This window comes from Ambystoma mexicanum, chromosome 5p (genome assembly GCF_040938575.1).
Source record: "Ambystoma mexicanum isolate Mex_15411 chromosome 5p, UKY_AmexF1_1, whole genome shotgun sequence".
Lineage (NCBI taxonomy): Eukaryota > Metazoa > Chordata > Amphibia > Caudata > Ambystomatidae > Ambystoma > Ambystoma mexicanum.
Window position 1 is genome coordinate 1,288,764,082 of NC_090930.1, and position 19,149 is coordinate 1,288,783,230.

A 19,149-nucleotide genomic window follows, 5' to 3' on the forward strand; every position below is an offset into this window, starting at 1 on the left:
CGTATGTGGCCATTTTTGATTTTTCTTTTAGTTTAGTGAGATAAGTTTCTGTTTGATAGTTAGTTTAATTAGGTAATGTAGGTTTTTCATAGTTAGTGTAATTAGTTAATGTAGTTTAAAATTGCTTGTCTATTGTGCTTTCATGTGACGGTGCAGCGCTTTGTGGCTTTTGAAGGCATCCACTGTCTGTTCCAGCTGGGCCCTTCAGGCTTGTCTTGTGTATGTGTTTGCTGCTTGGGGTCCTTGACTCACATATGCCACTCCTGTCTCCCTTATCCATGGGCTCGCAAGGATGGTTCGGTGTGACAGCCTATTACACAAGGGCTTTGGACTGTCATATCTGTGGCATTTCTGGTGCTGTGTAACTTGTGTTGACACCCCTACTGGGGATGATTGCGGTGTTATTGTCCACTGTTCAGCTTTTGCTAGATGGGGTGTTTCATGATTAATGTGTACACACGTTGCTATGCATTGTGTAGTATGTTTCTTATCTTTACTGTACACGTGCTTGTTGCAATTCATGCCGTAGATAGTGTGTTCCACACTTTGGATGTGAAAGACGGACTGATGGTGTGATTTCTGATGTAAGTTTCTGACATGGTCCAGTAATGAGATGCCTGAAGAGACACACACAGATGACTTTAAAGCATTAATCATGTGTTTCATCCCCTTTCTGCAGGGGGATGAGCCTCCAGACCACCTTTGCCAGCAGATATGGCCCATTGGATGTTTGAATTCTGGACACATTTGTTGGTGCCCACATGCACATGTGTGCACAAGCAGAGGCACAGGGATTTCAGACCTACATTTTAGAACTGCTGACGTGTTACAAGGAACTCCAGGCAAGGTGAGCAGCACAGGGAGGCCACAACACAGCAAAGCTTGCACCAGGCGAGTTGCACATGCAGGCTTAGTAACAGCACTGAGGGTGAGCTTGGACAAATATTGGTGTTGAGGCACACAATACAGCTCAGATGTGTTGGTGGACTGATGGCTATTGATTGTAAGGTTGTCTGGGGCACCTGCAGGGACAGTGGCACATACCCTCCGGTACACCAAGGTCCATTGAGGCACTTGTATCAACCATGTAGCCTTCCGAGACATGGAAAGGGGCAGCTCACAGGGACATACAGCAACGGACATACTTGGGTGCAGTGCATTTCATTTCCATGTACATTTTGAAACATGCACTGCCTACTTTGTTTTGGTCATGGTGGAACACGACTTGTTCTGAAGTCATGCCTTGCTATATGGGTCTGTCTGCTTACCCAGGGAACATTGCATGTTGTGTGAATTGTGACACATTGGTATTCCATTTGCCACGCACCCACCGGCGGCTGACTTACTGCATTGACTGTGTATGACCCATCACAGGGGTAATGTTACATATGGGTACGAAGCATCTACACCAGATTGTCTGTTTGTAGAGTAGTTTGTTGCTATGGGGCATATTTGGTGGTGTGTTTTTGTGTTATGGGCATGGACAGATTATTAACTGTGGCTCTCTTTGCAGAATTGAAGTGCTCCTGTAACCGGTCCTGAGAGTGCGCAGGCAGGAGGCCAGCACTCAAAACCACAGCTAAGTGTCTTGTTGTTTTTCTTTCAAACTGCTCTGCATAGGCTTGCTGGGGGGTGCACTAATGCATGGATGAATGTGTAATTCAATTTGGTCTGTTTGTTTTCCCCTAATCACCCGGAGTCCTATCCAATTTTAAACCCTGTACCCTCTACCCGGTGTTCCTGCTTCCCTTACCTATCCAAGCAACGTTCCCTAACCCTCTTTCCCCGCTAGGGTTGCGGATGCCTGTGTAAGCCCGGAACTTGCAGGTGCCAAAACACTAGAGGGGGTGGTTGGTTCGTGCCACTCCTAAGCCTGGACTAAAGAAGGCTATGACAATGATGTCCAAGTTTGTTCGGATTGTGTATGTGTTCATGCAGGTAGTAAATTTTCGTGCATTCCCTACTTTCATGTGTCATTCCTCCTCCCCTCTCCTGCCACTCATTCCAGTTATCCAGTGTGCCAACACCTGTCCCGACTGCATATCCCTGACCCTCCTTCCCCACCAGGGTCTTAGAGGCCTGTGTGAGTTTGACCTTGCAGGCACCCGGGCCATGGTGGGGTGGTTGTTTCGTGCCACTCCTGCGCCTTTACACGGGACCTGTGACAGTACACATCCGTTCATGGTGCATCATTCTATGTTATGTACCACACATGGTTCACATCCTGTTGTGACATTGTTTTACTGTGCTAACTTGGTTGTTACATCATTGTGGTAGTACTTGTCCTTTGTGAGGTACTGCTACGTCAAGTCATCTACTGGAGGGTGTTCTGGTTCGTTTGGATGGCTTGGATTTTGTGATTTTGCAAATGAGGGTGGACTCTGAGGGTGCAGGCACCTTTTTACACACAAGGTGGGAGATGGTGATGAAGGGGAAGGGTGATCCTGTGGCCAGGTGAAATTGATTGTTGAAGGCTCCATGACCCAGGTGCAGTTGTTCAGTGGGTCATGGTCATTTGTGAGGGAGGGGGGGTGTTTTGTTGTTGATAGTTGCCTTGCCCTGCAGTGTGATGGGAACCCTGACCTTGTAATTGTGGTATCCTATGTACATGTTGTGTTCTGCTGATCAATGCCTGTTCTTGTGTTGTGTTTACCTTTCAGGTGTGTGGGGATAGTTGTGGTTTGACATGCTGGGGTGTACACATGGTGAATGTTCACATGTGATGTGTAGAGGACACTGATGGTCACTTGATTGCACATGCATATGTTGAGTGCATGTCCTTACTGACCCACACACTTGCATTATGATGCACTACATGTACAACCACCCTTGAATATCCATGTGTATGCTCTGTTTACCTTCTGGTGCCCAATGTGTCCCTGCAGCACATGTTCTGTGACCAATTATGGATCCTGTACATGCCTAATTTGCTTTTTGATGTGGTTTGTCGCTTAGATGTGATGCTCAGGGTGTGCATCACACACAATAGCTGTTCACTGTGCTGTGCGCTGAGCAGTGTGTTGCAGGAGTTGGACACAGCACACAGAAGCTGCAGTGTTGATTTTGCAATGCACAATGTGCATGTAGACAGGCATTCATTGTTATGTTACGTCTACAACTTTTGTAATGCATTTGGGAATGACTTATTTTGGGTGGGAGGTTGATGGTCAGTCATTTCATCTGATTCCATGTCAGGCATCATTGCCTGATGCCACTGTACATTTTTGACATGGCAATGCGTACCTTATTGGTACTGTGTTGGTGTATGGCTATTGCTTGCCATGTCATGTTGTGGTTTGGGAGGGTTTGAGTGACATAACAGTGATGGTCATGGCCTGTTTTGCAGGTGTGTGTGATTCACACCTTGCATGTCAGGGTCATCCGCTTCTCAAAGCAACTAGCTGGGGGTAGATCTCTCTCCGCGGCAGGGGCCTCCCTCTGGAACAGCCATCCTGCCTCACTGGAACTTGAGGAGAACCATCTCCGGTTCCGGAAGCACCTCAAGACCTTCCTCTTTGCTTCTGCTTTCTCTCTCCCTCTCCCTTGCTAAATTCTTCACTGGAACTGCACTGGATCTGCAACTGGGCCACTCTCACCTACCTCGGTCCCTGGCCCAGCCACTCTCCACTTGCACTGCCTCCCTGGCAACCCCTGCACTGCGGGACTGTCTCTCTATCCCAACAGCCCCCCCTTCCCAGCACTTGTCTGCACGTACCTTTGCAGTTGCCACCAGCTGGCCTATTTATTTGTTTTTTATTCTACTTACCCTGTACTGCACTCCCCCCTCCCCTTCCCCTTGCACCTTTCCCTTCCCCCTACCCCTGCACTTGCACAATCTAAATGACACCTGGCCTAGTAGTATTGTTGTCTGTCTTCCCTTGTTCCCCCCTCCCTGCCTCGTCGCACCTTGAAACACTTGTGTATAGGCACGTTACAAATGACATATCATGTCATGTCATATGTCATATGTGTGCATTTTGGTCACACAGGATAGCTTGTGTTTAAGTAGCTAGGGATGCAGACAATGTGGCACTTCCATGGCAACTATCTCAGGGTGGTAGGGTTGTGACAGTTGACTGTCTCTTTGTCATCATCGATGGTCACCTGTTATGTGCCAGGCCTGTTTGCACTCCGCAGGGGTGGGAGTTTAGGTGAAAAATGTGGCCACAAGCTGGGTCCAGGCTTCCTCGCCGTCCCCTCTCATGGGCAGCGCCTGTGCCTGTGGTTGGGGATGTGTGGGCACCACCATGTCCACCGGTACGCCCTGCCGTGTTGCAACATTGTGCAGGACACATGCTGCCACAATTATCCTGCACACTACTGGGTGTGCATAGAGTAGCTGCCCGCCAGAGCGGTCAAGGGAGCAGAAACGTGACTTGAGCACTCCGAATGTGCGCTCCACTATGGCCCTGGGTGCAATATGGGCGGCGTTGTATCTTACCTGGGGTGGTGTGGTGGGGTTCCGGATTGGCGTCATCATGTGGTTGCTCAGAGGGTAGGTACTGTCCCCTGGGGAGGTGTAAATGGTTGTGATTATTGGGTTTGTGTATTTGTGTGTGTGTGTGTGTGTGTGACATGCATGCATGTGCAAGGGCATTTGTACTCACCTAGGAGCCAGGTGTCGCCATGCTGCCCAGCTTCCAGGGCCCGGCTCAGGGCGGACATTCTGTATATGAAACTGTCATGGGTGGAGCCAGGGTAGTTTGCATAGACAGAGGTGATGATTCCTTTTGCATCGCATACCACCTGTACATTGATGGAATGCCAGTGCTTGCGGTTTCGGTAGATGTGCTCAGTGGCCGTAGGTGGATGTAGGGCCAGATGGGTGCAATCTATGGCACCGAGCACTTTGGGGAAGTGTGCCACCCTGAAAAAATCCAGGACAACGGCCTGCTTTCTGCAGGTGTTCTGGGCATGTATATGTGCCTGCGGACTGAGGGGCCCGCTGTCATGATTGCCAGTACGTGGTGGAGGCAGCGTGACTGCGTGGCCTGTGAGACCCCCCCCCCCACTATGGCAGTAGTCCGCTGAAATGACCCAGTGGCCAAGAAATGCAGGACATTGAGCACCTTCTCCAAGGGGCTCAATGCTTGGGAGCCACGGGTGGGGGATGTAAGGTCATCTTCCCACTCCCTGACCAGGTCTAGGATGATATGGGGTGGAAACCTATACCTGCCATAGACCTGGTCGTCAGGCATCCCAAAAAGGCCTGTCCGTGGTGCGAAAATGTGCGCCCTGGCTATTCTCCTCCTCCTGCAGTGTCCCACCATCAGTGATGCGACAAATGGGGCATTCATTGTAGCTGTATATACGTGTTTGTTGTTTGCGCGCACTTTTATTATGTGCGCGGGGACGCTTCCGCCTGCCTTCGTGTGGCGGACGCGTTGACGCCTGTGTGCGTCTTTTGCCGTGCGCAGGTTTCCCGTATTGGAATCCATGAATACGGGCTGTTCGCGTGCGTGTGGGTGTTCCGTGTAGTTCCCTGCAGTACTTCCCCAGTTACACCTTCTTTTTCATGCGTTATTCCCCATTCCGCGTGTTACGCCCACTGTTCCGCCCACTTTGGTTGTGTGCGCCGCGCTATGTGCGCTTTTGCTGTGCGCGTAGCGCACGCCGTGTGTGCCCGCGTGCGCCATGGCAGGATTTGGCGCACGGACAGCGGGAAACACGCGCAGCGTCTTCCTTGAATCGCACGCGTGCACGTGCGCTGGGTTTCTCACGCTTGCGCCACCTTGCGCCTGCTTGTGCTGGGATTTTTGGCGAACGTTTGCTCCATGAATCGACCCCTAAATCTGCACTGCAGCATAGTCTGTACTCGTTGCCCCCTTGACCAATCCCTTTACTATGAGAGAGTAGTCAACTAGGTTGAATGCTGTGGACATATCTAGCAGTAACAATAACATAGAATGACCACCTACAATGATTTTGATCATATTGGATTTTAGCTCCAATAAATCTGATTCAGTTTGATCCTTGGCTCTGAAACCAGATTGATAGAACCCCAATATGTTATGTTTCTCAATGTACTCCTGCAACTAGATGTATGCAATTCTGCCAATGATCTTCATCAGAAAGGGCACATTCGTGATAGGTGTGAGAAACCTCAAGGTGGCTCACCCTCTCGTCCCATGGGATCTGTCATCCAGGTGGCCAGGACATGGCCATCACTTGTGGATCTACTTCCTGGGGGTGGACCAGTCAGGGAGGATCACCTGGATGAGGGGTGCTCAGGGAGAGGAAGTGGGACACCAGAGGGTGAGACACGGTATCCCCTTCCTTGTAACACCTTTTCCCCATCCTACCAGGTAGGATACCTAGGAACTTAACCCCCCAGCCCCCTTTCCCGACACAAATACTGTTTCACGGACAGTTCACTGTGAGAGAAAACTAACACTTGACCCATATACCTGACATGTCCCATCACAAAGGTAAGGCAGAGTCAGGCAATTACTAATAATTACACACACCTGACTTCCATTTGACTTCCCCACACGGATAAGAGGCGGAGCACGAAAGCACACTCTGAGCAAGGCAAAACACAGAAGGAAGCAGCAGTTCTGAGATGAAAATTTAACACGAGGAGAAAGACGGCAAGACCAGAAAGGGTTGCAAGGAGGGAATTACCCTTGGCCCTTCAGAGGAAGAAAACTGCTACTTTCACAAGCCCTCGAAAATAAGAAACATAAGACCAGGAAATAAAACAAAAGAAAGGTGCAGGAAGGAGTGATTGCCACTGTGGTACTGTCCCTGGCTCCTACAGCAAAGCTGCTCCAGTAAAGTCAGCACAGCCGGTGAGTTGGAGAGACTGATATAAGACTGGTCTGTGTTAGATACAAGGTTGTAAGCAGCAACATTGTATGAAGATATCTCCAAAGAATAGAGTGTAGGGCGTATGTGATGAGTGATGTGAAAATAATTGAATATCCAAGGAGTGACTGAACTTTTGAAACCATGGTAGATGCCATATAAAGAGTGGTCCTGCGCCATATAGGTGATCATTCGAAGATCTCTTTTAGGCATCCAACTGAGAGTGTCAAATCATGAACTGTGAAATCAAATTGGTCCTGAAATGGGTCAAGCCAAACCCTGTGCACAATTGAAAGTCTTTGATAGCTAATGCGAACTGTAATTGGTCTGAGCCCCGCTGAGGGAGACTAATTGTGTAAAAGGGATCTGAGCCCAGCTGAGGGGGATCCAGGGTGAACCGTTAGTCACCTGAGAAAAGATATTCTATAAGCATTGTAGAAGAGGATCTGATCCGGGAAGAGGTGGATCCAAACTAAAGATTGTGGTAGAAAAGGGATCCTGAGCCCGGCTGAGGGGGATCCAGGGTAAAGAGTGAATCACCCTACTGGAATACTTGGAAAGGAACTTTTTTATATGTTTGATACATCAGGCCCTCTGGAGCAAGAGACTTTTTGATAACTTAAGAGACTTGGGCATAGAAGGCCCTAATGCTTGTAATAGAACTGTGTCCTCGTGCCGAAGAAGCCCAAGAGTGTGCTATGCTTGAGTGAACCGCCTTGTCCAGTGCTGAAAATGTGGGAAAAAGAGGTTAACAGCCTGAACATCCTGACTTATTATTTTGTGAACACTTCTTTCTTTTTTGTAAACATTACCCCTTACTATTTGTTAGGCCCTTTTATTTTGACGAGACTCCACTAGGACTGCATTATTATTATTTGATGGTCGTAGATTGCTCTCATCTTAGATTTACATTTAGATAGACAATGATCATACCCTTGATAAAGTTCAAAAAACACCCTTGAACTGTGGTCACTTGTGTCCGTCTTACTTTGATACCATGCCTTCCTTACATAGGCCTATCACGATTTTTCTACTTGAGAAGTGGGGTATCCAGGCCTCTTCGAGACAAGCTGGAACATTGGACTCCAAAAAAGAAACATCGACCATCTGCATAATTGCAGGGAGGAGTAAGTCCAGACAATCATTTATGGTTTACGCAGGACAAATGTCACCTAAACAAGCTGTAGGTTTCAAATTCTTTATGATAGAGCATACCACATTTTCCAAGACCTACCTGAAAGAAAAACTAAGATGTTGTACAGATATTGTTCATGTACCAGATGGCTTAATGATATCTGTTGGCAAGTCATCAAGCAATAGTTTGCACAAATTAATTGCTTGTTGATGTTTTGATATCTTGCTCATAAATTCATTTTGAATTTATTGGCACCAGACATCAGAGATGTTTAGGGGTTCTTCTGGTTAGTCTTTCAATCCAGCTCCTTGAGAATTGCAAACAGATCCGTAGAACTTGATTTAGGATTACATATTCTCTGGTTATAAGACAACTTTTAACAGATGAGAATAGCCTGCTTGTAGTACTTCACATATTTTCTGTACGCGAACATAGATTCAGTGCAAGGATTTTTGTGCCATGCTCTTTCAGCTTGCCTCTTTATTTTACTGTATTTAATTATCTTGTCATTGGACCAGGTGTTTTTAATAGTTTAATTTTTAATGGTTTTCACACGGACCAGAGCAAGAGGATGAATTGCTCCACACAGGACAAATTGGATATACTCTGCAATATCCTTGGAGTTTGTAATTGTGTGAATCCTTGACAATCATGGAGAGACTATGGGGGCAGTAGCCGTTGGAGTGAGCTTTTTTCAACTGTACACTTTTTTCAAGATTGTGCGGTTAATGTCCACTCGAAATGCTGTACTTGGTAACATAATTTCAAAGGAAACACAGTGATGGTCCAACCATGGGCAGTGTTCAATGGAAGAAATACTAACATTAAGGTGTTTTGACAGTACCCAATCTATGATATTTCCATCGGCATGTGTAGCAGATGTAAGATGTTGAATTACCACAGCTTCCACTGCATTCAATAAAGACGCTGCATGGTTATGTAAGTTACTGTGACAAGGAGGGTGCAGTTGAGGATATGCGCAGGTGGACTATTGGTATACTAAGATGAGGATGAGGATGAGGGAGGTGGAGGATATCGAGTACCGGGAGGAGGAAGTGAGAGATAGGGGTAATCGAGAAGTTCGACAAGGAAAAGGGAGGTGGATTAATGGAGGGGACAGGGCAAGGAAGAACGACGTGACCGTAAAGGTAGGATTACTAATGTGGTACAGGGATGTAGAATAGGGAGATGTGGGTAATGGAATAGATTACGATAGGGGCACTGGGATGAGGAAGACAGAGGTGGGGTAATGGAGCACTGGGATGAGGAAGAGGGTGTTGAAGTTAATAGAATGGAATTCTAATAGGGTATTGAGATGAGGAAGAAGGAGGTGGTGATTATGGTAGAATTACTTATGTGTTACTGTGATGAGGAAGAGGGAGGTGGGGGTATTTACAACATATTACTATTAGAGTACTAACACGAGCAAGGGGAAGGATTTGTTATGCAACAGTTTAATAATGGAGTAATATAAATTGAACAAGGGAGTTTGTTGTAATGGATTACTGGGATGATAAAGTGAGAGGTGGGAGTAATGGAGTACTGGAGCGAGGAAGATGGATGTGCAGGTTATAAAACAGCTTCCTATTGGGGTACTTGGATGAGGAAGATGGAGTCTGGGGTAATGGAGTACTTAGAGATGGAAGACAGAGGCGGGGTAAAGGAGTACTAGGGTGAGAAAGAAGGAGGTGGGGGTAAATTGATTGCTAATAGGGTACTAGGATGAGGAAGTGGGGAGTACTGGTAAAGGGAGGAGTACTAATGAGGTTCTGGGATGAGGAAGAGGGAGGTGGGGACAATGGAATGCTGGTTGGTGGAAGAGGGAGGTAAGGATATTCGAGAACTGTGGAAGAGGAAGGTGGTGTAATGTATGGATTTCTTATAAGGTACTGTGTTGAGAAAGAGGAAAGTGGTGGTAAAGGAAGGATTACCAATGGTCTACTGTGAAGATGAATTCTGAGGTGGGAGATATGTGTACTGGGATGAGGAAGAAGAAAGTGCTAGTATTGGAATATTGGGGGGAGGACAGAGCGGTCGTGCTAATGGAGTGCAGGGACAAGTAAGAGGTACTAATGAACTTCTGGGATGAGGAGGAAGGAGGTGGGGTAATGCAATTGATTGCTATTGGGGCACTAGAATGAGAAAGATGAAGGTGGAGGTAATCAAGAACTTGGATGAGGAAGAGGGAGTTGAGATAATGTAATGTCTTTCAATTCAGGTACTGGGGAGAGGAAGAGGGAAGCGGTGGTCATGGTAGGAATACTGATTGGTTACTGTTAGAGGGAAGAGTGACTTGGAGGTTATAGAAAATGGGAGGAGGAATAGAGAGATGTGGTAAATTGAGAACATGGATGAGGAAGAGAGAGGTTCTGTGTAAGTGATTTCAATCCGGCACTTCATCTAAGTCAATGCCTTTATTCTGAACAATGTACCACTTATATAACACCCCTCTCTTTGAACCCCCCCCCCCCCCTCAGCCCCGGTCCCACTGAACCAGGAATCAGACTGGTTTGCAAAGTTAAAATATTTATTTATATATCTCACAATATAATCACACTATTTTTAATGGGTATACAATAGTCAACAATGGGGTGATGTCACACTAAGCAATCTCTTTAATAACAAGCAGTAATGATGAGCAAAAACAATGCAACAGAAATAATACTTTTGGGTGTATATTCAAATCAATTAGCAGTGTGGTTAGTATTTCCCCCTGCACACCCCTCAACCCCCCAATATGCAATATAAAGAGATAGGAGCGAGAACAGGTTTCAGGAATGCAGAATTCAAGCAAATGTGTCAATCCCAATTTCCCCCGAGCAAACACAAGAGAGGAACAGAACTGATTGGCAAACTGTCAAAATAGTTTTAAAGTTGGCTTTGAATGGAATGGGTAAAAACACAAAAAAATGGGCTAAATCACTGAAATTGTTTAAATTCTAATGGGAGCCGCTTTGTATGGTTGCAGACAAACATTAGCAAGGATTTCAGAGTAATAAGCAATGTGAAAACTTAATTTTGAGGTTGGGTGCAATAAAAAGCTATTTTACACGTTATAGATTTGACCAAAATGAAAATTTGTGGCAAACTTTTCTGCGAGCGGTAATCGTGATCGCGGGAGAACTATAAGGATTTGAGATGCGATTTTGGGTTCTATAGAAAGCTTAGGGTGTTAGCTACAAGCAGGCATTTAAATTTAGTTTTGAAGAAGTTATGGATGTTTTCCCGGAGGTCGGATTTTTTAGATATAAGTGCAACAATGAGAAACAGGGATGCACTTTTGAAAAGACAAACAGGGTTTCTTTACACTAGGGTCAGACTATGAAGAAGCAATCGCTACACGGAAGCTCAGCCACTTGATCAAGGCAACTGCCAGCCGAGGCGCTTGCCTTCTTCAGATGCAATATTTCAGCGCAAAGATAATTTTAACAATATTAGTACAGAAGGAATATAGGATAAGATGGACATTTCAGGAAATTCAAAAAGATTTCTAACAATGCAGGTGTCTAAAGATAAGATAGGATGGATTTAGATAGGGATTACTATGGACAGTATACATTATAGTGACACAGTCCTATCTATGGATACTCACTATATAGATTTGAACAGAACCATCAGGGATTCAGGTCAGGGATTCTAGGATTCTGCTGGACACACCGGACTCGACAGCAAGGCGCTCTGGTCAGCAATCAGCAAGGCACTCTGGTCACCGCATGGTAGGAATGGACAGGATCTGCAATGGCTCTCTGGTCACAGCACGGCACGGCACAAGATTGGGTTTAATCTGCCCTTCTGGTTCTGAAGATAATTGTTTGGTAGGCAAGCAGTACATCACAGCCTGGCTGCTTCTTTTGTTTCCCCTTTAAGTTTGTGGGATGGGTTCTAAAAGTTAAGGCCCAGCTGAAAGTAGTTCAGCTATGCAATGTGCCTTTCTGCTTGCACAGTTTCTGGAGTCTGGATTCTGGAATATGGATAGTTCTCCTTCAGGGTGCTTCGCCAAGATCGGGATGGTGGGTGGATATGTGTGTCTTTCTAAGTCCTCAGCTGTCTCTATTTATGTATTTGATAAAGGGGTTTGTATGCTGGATTATCCTAAGCGCACCCCCTTGGCTGGCTATAGGCTAGGATCTCCCCTCTCCCTTGATTGGAGGAGAAAACAGGGTGTCACCCTGATGATGTGGATTTATGATTCAGGGAATCCTCCCCTTGACTTTTGAACAGGAAATCTACTTTTAGTATAATACATATTTACAATTTTGCAGACTTCATAACAATAACATATCTAGATCACATATTTTGTGGAGCAAATGCTCTTCCAAGCCCCGTCGCGGTAGATCTTGGGTCTGGATTTGATAGATTTTTGCACTTTTTGTCCGGGACACAATATATAGTTTGTCCAAAATTTTGTACAACTGTGCGCATTGTATATGGGCATATGCATGTGAAGTTTCATGCTTCTGACATAAATAGATTTGCTGCAAAACCACAATTTCTACAGTTACTTCTCAGAACAGAGTTCTGGCTCCTCTTAAAATGTGCAGCAAACATTTAGGTTCAGAAGTCCGGGGTTTATATATTTTTTTCAATTGTCCACAGTAAATTATCAGTCTTTTTAGAAATCTGCTTTTTGTCCATTGTGAATCAACAAACGTTGTCTGTCCCCGCCTCCTTCTCCTTCTTGCAGCTTCAGCAGCAATCTCCGCCCCTTCCTTCTGGCAGAGGTCCTTTACAATCCTTCCTGATTAGCATTTCCATGCCTGGGAGGAAGACCATTGTGCTCTTCCCAGCGCAGCCCCAGTGCCCCTCCCCTCTTAAACAACACATTAATGTGAGTTTCTGGTCTAGAGAGCAGAAGGGAGGTGCCTTGTCCTGTGGGAGAAGTTGTTTGTGGTTTTGGCTTGAAATCAGGCCCACTTTAAATGCCATTTGTTACATTTTTCTTTGTTTAAAATAAACTTGCAATTTTAAAACAAACATCTAGAACACTGATTCCAGGCTCTAAACCATGAAGTTTAAATAGTTACAATCTAGGTTACTCTTAATAACAGGTCACTTAGTTTCCAGATATTTGATTTCAATTGCACAAGTTTAAACTTCTGATGCAACTACTGACAGCTCTTATACAGGCGGCTGCTGGTACTGCGCCCATATTTTGACAGATTTCACAGGCAGGCACACTGGCTGTGGATGTTTTTGTGACCAATTCAGCTTTCCAGGATATTGCAATTTCACAATGATTTCTTGTATTCAATAACATGGGACACCCAACAAGAAGATTGGATGTCTGTGGGTGTTTTGGAGCAGCATTCTGAATTTTCCGCAACCAAGAAAAGATTTAAAAGGCAAGATTTCAGATTTCTTTCAGCAAGCACTGCTTTTTATCTGTGCTCCATTTTCACTAGTTTGCCAGCCCAATTACATGTTTCAGAAGTGAGGTCTCCATTCCACCACTGACAACATGCATGGTAGATTTGGCAGCCATCTTTTTGTGCTTTGTAGGGCGCAATTTCCATAGATTTTGGCGCATAAAGGTTTTGTGGCCATTTTGATGATCCTGGAACCATCAGGACACAGTGAAGTCGCAGGGCAGAGCAGACTGGGTTAATACATCCCACAGCTGTAATGTACTGGATTTATAATAGGGTACTGGTACGAGGAAGAGAGGGAGGTTTGGTTAACAGTGTTTTGGGAGGAGGAATTGTGAGATGGGAGTAAAGAGCCTGATTGAGGTAAAGGAGTATTGTAATGAAGAAGCGGTAAGTAGAGGTAATACAATGTATTTCTAATAGGGTACTGGAATGAGGAAAAGTCAGGTGGCAGTAAAAGCAGGATTATGAAAGGGTTAACGTGACAAATAAAGCCTGTTGTGGGATATGCAATTGTGTACTATTGGTATACTGGGATGAGGATGATGGAGGTGGAGTAAGGGAGTACTTGGACAAGGCGGAGGCAGTTGAAGTTAATGTAATGGGTTCATTATGGGGTACTGGGATGAGGAAAACAGTGGTGTGGTAATGTAACAAATAAATAATGGGCTACTGAGATGAGGAAGTGGGAGGTTGGAATAATGTAGACATGGGATTAGAAGCAGGATGGAAGGGGTACGACAGTATTGATTCAAACAAGAGAGAGAGAGGTTGGGGTAATGAAGTACAGGGACTACGAAGAGGTGTTATTGAGGTTCTGGGATGAGGAAGAGGGAGGTGGGGGTATTGCAATTGATTACTATTGGGGTACTTGGATGATGAAGAGGGAGATAGAGGTAATCGAGAACTTGGACAAGGAAGGGGAGGTTGGGTAATGTAATAGATTTCTAATAGAGTACTGGGGAGAGAAAGAGATAAGTGGTGGTAAGGTTAGGAATACTAATTGGTTACTGTGAGGAGGAAGAGTGTTGTGGGGGATATGGCGAATGGGAGGAGGAAGAGCAAGGTGGGGTAGTCAAGAACTTAGAAAAGGAAGAGTGAAGTGGGGTTATGCAATATATTTCTTTTAGGGTACTGGGTAGAGAAAGAGGGAAGTGGCTGTAAAGGAAAGATTACTAATGGTTTACTGTGATGAGGAATTGGGAGTTGAGGGATGTTCAACAGATTACTATGGGGTACTGGGGCATGGAAGACAAAAGTGTGACTAATGAAAAGGATTACTGTTGGTGTACTGGGATGAGGAAGAAGAATGTGGGGGTATTGTGATACTGGTTGGAGAAAGAGAGAGGTTTGGGCAATGAAGTACAGGGACAAGGAAGAGGTACTAATGAGGTTTTGGGATGTGAAAGAGGGAGGTGGGGGTTATTTTTAAATGATTACTTTTGGGTTAGGGTGCTGGGATGAGGAAGAGGGAGGTGGAGGTAATCGAGAACTTGGACAAGGAAAGGGAGGTTGGGTAATGTAATGAATTTCTAATAGAGTACTGTGGAGAGGAAGAGGGAAGAGGCGGTGAAGGTAGGAATACTAATTGATTACTGTGAGGAGGAAGACGGGCGAACAGGATATGGAGTATGGGAGGAGGATGGGAGAGGTGGGGGTAATCGAGAAATCGAACAAGGAAGAGGAAGGGGGTAATGTGATAGATTTCTAATAGCGTACTGGGGAGATTAAGAGGGAAGTGGTGGTGAAGGGTGGCTAACAAATAGGGTATTTCAATGAGGAAGTTGTAGATGGGATAATGCAACAGATTACAATTGGGTACTGTGATGAGGAAGAGGGAGAAGGGGTTAATGGAGTACTGGGAGAAGAAAAGAGAGTTGGTGATAATGGGGCACTGGGATGAAGAAGAAGGCGTTGGTGGTACAGGTAGAATTCTAAATGGGCTGCTGTGAGTAGGAAAAGGGAGTGTGGGTAAATGTAGCTATCAACTATTGGGGTACTTAGACAGGGAAGAGGAGGTGGGGTAAAGCAACAGATTGCTAAATGGGAAATGGAATGAGAAAGAGGGAGTTTGGGGTAATTGAGGACTTGGATGAGAAAGAAAGAGTTGGGGTAATGGAGTCCTGGGACAAGCAAGAGGTAGGTGGAGATAATTAAATGTATTCCTTATGATGCAACTGGATGAGGAATCTGGAGGTGGGAGTAATGCAAAGCGTTACTATTGTGGTACTGGTATGGGGAAGAGGGAGATGTGGGAATTGGTGTCTGAGAAGAAGATGAGAGAGATGGGAGTACAGGACTATTGGCACAAGGAAGAGGGCGTTTGAGGTAAAGGAACCCTGGGATGAGGAAGAGGGAGGTGCAGGTAATGCAATGGATTTATAATAGGCTGCTAGTATGAAGGACAAAAAAGGCAGGTGACAGTAAAGGTAGGATTATGAAAGGGTTACTGTGACAAGGAAGGCAGGTTGGGGAATATGCAAAGGTGTACTATTGTTATACTGGGGTGAGGATGAGCTAGTGGCACTTAATGGAGTACTGGGAGGAGGAAATGAGAGGGGCATAATGGTGTACTGGGACAAGAAAGAGGGAGGTGGTTGTAATGGTCAGAATATTAATGGGTTACAGTAATGAGAAAGAGCTAGGTGGGTGATATGCAACAGATTACTATTTGGTAATGGGACAAAGAATAGAGAGGTTGGGTAATGGAGTACTGCAACGAAGCGGAGGAGGAGGGAGGTGTAGGTAATGTAATATATTCATTATGGATTACTAGGATGAGGAAAACATCCATAGTGGTAATGTATCTAATTACAAATGGACTACTGGGATGAGGAAGTGGCAGATGGGGTAATAGAGGATTTGGAGAATGAGGAGGGAGGCAAGGGTAATTGAGTATTGGTATAAGGAATGGGGTAGTGGTGATAATGTAACATATTACCAATAGGGAAGTGGGACCGAAAGGTGGAATGTGAGGGTAATGCAATGTATTAATGATGGAGTATTGGGATAAGGAAGCAGGAGCTGGAGGTAATTTATTAGTGGGAGAAGGAAGGGAGAGCTGGGGGTAATGGAGTACTGGGACATGAAAGAGGGAGGTCGTGTTTTGTAATTTATTTCTAATATAGACTGGAACAAGGAAGAGTAAAGTGGATTTAAAGGTTGTATTACTATTGCGATACAAGGGAAATAAGAGGGAGGTGGGGGTAATTCAATAGATTACAAAGGGGGTAGTGGCATAAGGAAAAGTGAGGTGGTGGTAATGGATTACTATAAGGAAGTAGAGAGGGAGATGGTGCTAATTCTATATTTATATAAAAAGTCAAACGCTGTGCGTGGGTTTGCGGGTTTGTGGTGCGAAGAGTTGTTCCTTATATAATTCCACACTGTTTCACCAATCTGCACCAGATTTTGCATAGTTACCTGTTAGGACCCTCCCGACATTACTGGCTGCATGACATTTGGACACCCCACCCCTTTTCCCGGATTTCCGCAAAAGTCAAAATTTGTTTGTGGGTTTGTGGCTTAGCGTAGTGTTGTTCCAAATACAATTCCACACCGTTTCACCAATCTGCACCAGCTTTTGCATAAACACCTGTTAGGACCCTGAAGATATTACTGGCTACATGACATTTGGACACACCACCACTTTCTCCAAATTTCAGCAAAGGTAAACATTTGTTTGTGGGTTTGTGGCCTGTCCACCGGGAAGGGAAACAAAATGCCTGAGAGGTGAATGAATCTAAGAAACAAAGGTGAAGCCAGGAGCATTCCAGAAGTTTCCAAATGTTTGCTGCATTAGGCAAAATAAACTTTCCAGATGATTTTTACGAAATGGTGCCTTCTGATGAAGCCGAAAACAAATATTGTTTCTCAACCAGTCCTGACATGAGGAACAACAAACAATCCACATTTCTAGGCCTTAGGATGCATGATTTCTGACATATTTGTACTGCAATGAACCACAACGAATTGCACCATGCCAGGGGAAGATTAATTAATGTTTAATAATTGATGAGAGTGTTATCATGTCTGTCTACAGAGCATGTTAGGAGAATGGGTACTTTTGCTAGTGAAACATATTTCTAATTGGGTACTGGGAGGAAGGAAGAGGGAGCTGGCAGTAAAGGTAGAATTGCCAATGGGTTAATTTGACAAGGAAGAGGGAGGTGGGATATAAGCACTTGATTACTATTGGGTTACTGGGATGAGAATTAGGATGGTGGTGGCAATGGAGTATTGGGAGGAGATAGATAGCTAGACAAGTGCAGCATTGGGAAGAGGAAGATGAGGTGGGGCAATGTAGTGGATTTCTCTTAGAGGACTGGAATGAGGAAGAGCAAGGTGGCAGTAAAAGTAGGATTAGGAATAGGGTACTTAGACGAGGAAGAGGGACGAAGAGGGAGGTGGGGTAAGGCAACAGATTACTATTGGTGTACTGGGATGAGGAAGAGGTGAGGTGGGTAAATGGAGTACTGGGATGAGGAAGAGAGGTGAGGTAAAAGAGTACTGGAATGAGGACTCTGTTGGCCAATGGCAACCTTTCTGGATCAATTCTCAACAGCTTTTATAATGAGGACTTGGATAAGGAAATGGTTTCTGCAGCCTTTGCTGTAAAACTGTTCAAATCAGGTATCAGTGAAAAAGACAGTTGGAAGTCTTCATGAATTTGAAATGGATAATAGAAGTTTGGCACTTTTTCCAGCCAATAAGCAAAGTGTTGAACACTTCAACAAATATTTTACTGATGCCTGATTGAAAACACATTTGGTGTATGTGCAAAACCAAAACAACTTTGGGGCTTTCAAAGTGCTGCAGAATGTATTTGCAAAAATGATGTTTGATGGAGAACTCCTTAAGGATATTAGTTTGCATGTGAAGGAGGAGATGAAGAAAAACAACATCTCTGGTCCGACTGTTATAGGCATGATTTGGTTCAGTGTTATGAGCCTCATGGAATAGAATCAAAAGGAGGTGCTGGTAACGGAGAAAGCTGTCAAGCACTTGAAGCAATAAAGCCTTCTCCTGGCTGCCTTTAATACCCAAGGTCAGTCTGAAGTGACTCTGCTGCTAAGATTCAGGAGTACTGTTAGTGCAATATTCACTGTATGAAATCTTTCAAGAAAATGGTGGTTCTTTTTTATAAAGTTGACATTCTGAGTGAGGAACCCATTTTAAAGACGCACATCTTACAAACAGGGATAGTGTCTCTCTTGAACGAATGAAAACATTTGAGGAATTGCTAAAGAATGCCGAATAAGAATCAGAGTCTGAAACCGAAAAGGGGGATTGAGTTTACAAACCATTTCCCCACTAAACAAACACAGGATTTGTAGATAAAGCTGTCGCATCTCATCTAATTATGCGTCCTTCTAGTTTTCACATCCTACTTCCCATATCAAGCATGTCATAAGGGCTTTCATGGAAAACGTCTATTTTAATTCTGCTTTTCTGTGGTGAAAACATTTATGAATTTGTTATAAATTAGTAGGATCTCCAGATTTTAATCATATGTTTCAGTATTCCCGCTTTTCAGATGTATTCTATCTCTTGTATTTTCTGCTGTAATAATGTAGAAATCACCCGCATATCGGTGCCATACAAGAGCAGTAAAGACCTCCTAGCCCTAGCCTAGGGCGAGGGCTCAGGGCCATTAATGGCCCTGTAGATCCCATTACACGGGGTGATTGCTATTTACTCCCAAAACTCTGTCAGGGCTGCAGTTCGTTTTTTTGTTTATTTTTAATGGAGACAGGCTCTCCGCATGTTGTACAAGCCGTATCTCCACCGCCATAGTAAATAAAAAAACAGACAGATTCCATTTCTAATTCTATAGCATCC

General features: G+C 44.8%; 1 pseudogene; it reads left to right on the forward strand.

Moving 5' to 3' along the window:
- Positions 1 to 8,946: 8,946 nt before the first annotated feature.
- Positions 8,947 to 18,601, forward strand: LOC138480646 (eIF5-mimic protein 2-like; annotated as a pseudogene).
- Positions 18,602 to 19,149: the final 548 nt, after the last annotated feature.